The following is a 2,021-nucleotide window of genomic DNA, read 5'->3' as shown; positions in this document are numbered from 1 at the left end:
GAGGGAGAGGGAGAGGGAGAGGGAGAGGGAGAGAGATTTGAGAAGCACTGATCAGCTGCATCCCATACACAACCCAACCAGGGATCAAATCCATAACGTGGGTATGTGCCCTGACCGTGAATGGAACCAAAGACCTTTCGGTGCACGGGACAACACTCAACCAACTGAGCCACACCAGCCAGGGCTAAAATTCATCTTTTTTTTAAAGCAAAGGTAGATATTCTTTTAAAAGATTTCCTATGAAAAGGAACAAGAAATGATCCCAAATAGACTGGAAGTTCCACGTCACTGTTTGTTTCTCCTGTGACTAAAACAGTGCCTGGTGCAGATTATGTGCCCAATAACTACCTGCTGAGTAAATTAACTTGAGAGGTAAATAATGTATCTTACTTAGGCTTAATCATTGCCTTAGTTCTATTAAAATACAATCGCATTTAATTATTTAAAGAATGTAATATTTAAAGGCTACAAGAATGAAAGATTTATTTCTGACAATGTTAAGTGATACTGCAACCCTAGGTGCCAACTGACCAAAACAATAGCAATGGGGAATGGACTAAGGAATGAAGATTTTGGAATCAGATTAACATGGGCTGAAACCCCTATATTCCCATGCTTATTAGTAAGAATTCAAGTTTTAATCAAACTATTACAAGTTTGCTTGTAAACACTTTCATTTATGAGAAGCCTCCTTATCAAATGTCACAAGAATTTGTAGTGCGTTCATTTAAAAAATAGGCTTTCTAGTATTCACACCCTTTGTACTATCACATGCTCTTGAATCTAGGTTGACTCTGTGACCGCTTTAACCAATGGAATGTAGCCAAAGTGACTCTGGCCAGTTCTGGGCCTGAGCCTGAGGAAGGCCACCTCTGTAGTCCAGAGGAAACTGGCCACCATGTCAGAAGTCCAACCACCCTGCGGCTGCCATGGTCTTCAAAGCCAACCAGCCCGGTGGAGAGGCCGCAGGAAGGGCAACCCAGCTAACCCGAGCCTCAGGGAGCTCCAGCTGACAGCCACCACCTACTCGCCAGCTGGCCAGTGAGACTATTTTGGACCTCCCAGCTGCCCCGGAGCCCAAGCCAAAACCATGAGAAGCAGAAGAACCACTCAATATCATAACAGATAATAAGTGACTTTTATTTTAAGCCACGAAGCTTTGGTACGGTTTGTTAATTTATAATAGACTGGAGGCCCAGGGCACGAAATTCATTACAGGTAGGGTACCTAGCGGGCCGAGGGCACCTCCCTTCCCCCAGTGCCTGCCACCACCAGCCCCGCCCCCTGGTCAAACTCCTGGTCGAACTCCCAGTCGAGGGGACAATTTGCATATTAGGTTTTTATTATATAGGATAACCAACACACATACAAACGTAAACATTTTATTTTCACTTTAAGCCCATGAGTGGGTTGAAATCCATCACTGTTTTGATGACGGACACAGCCTTGCCTTTCAGTGAGTCCCTGAAACAAGTCACATACACCGTAACCAAAGAGTAGCATCTGCAATGTCCACTCTCTATTTCTTTAAAATAGAACAAGAATGTAAAGACTTTTGTGAAGCAATTTTTTAGGATTTTTATGGTTTTTCTTCCTAAACTTTTAACAGTACTCTCCTATCCCTAATTTGATGGCAATTTTCTTTTTGTGACCTATCTTTAGACCTTCCAAAGCATTCCAAATTAGTTTATGTAGAAACGACAAGTCTCTTTAGGTTTCGTATCTAGTTTACTCAATTATGTAATTACAACTAAAATGTATAATCAATCTAAACAGACATAGGGACAAACCAGGGACTCTTGATAAACATACAGTTCAACTGGTGGGAACAGAAAATCCCAGGCATTCTAGGGGGCAGCCTGTTGGTCAGAAGCACTCAAGATGCTGTGATCAGTTGCATGTTTTACAGAAGAAGTTGACAGGGTTGGGTCTTGGAAGGGGGTAGGTAAATGAGTGGATAAGGCCTGCCTGACTTAGACCTTCTGGTGGAAGTCATTTATTTTGCTCACAAAATATACTTT

Source organism: Myotis brandtii, unplaced genomic scaffold (genome assembly GCF_000412655.1).
Source record: "Myotis brandtii unplaced genomic scaffold, ASM41265v1 scaffold458, whole genome shotgun sequence".
NCBI classification, from domain to species: Eukaryota; Metazoa; Chordata; class Mammalia; order Chiroptera; family Vespertilionidae; genus Myotis; species Myotis brandtii.
The sequence above is the reverse complement of the archived record's forward strand: the minus strand, read 5'-3'. Positions refer to the sequence as shown.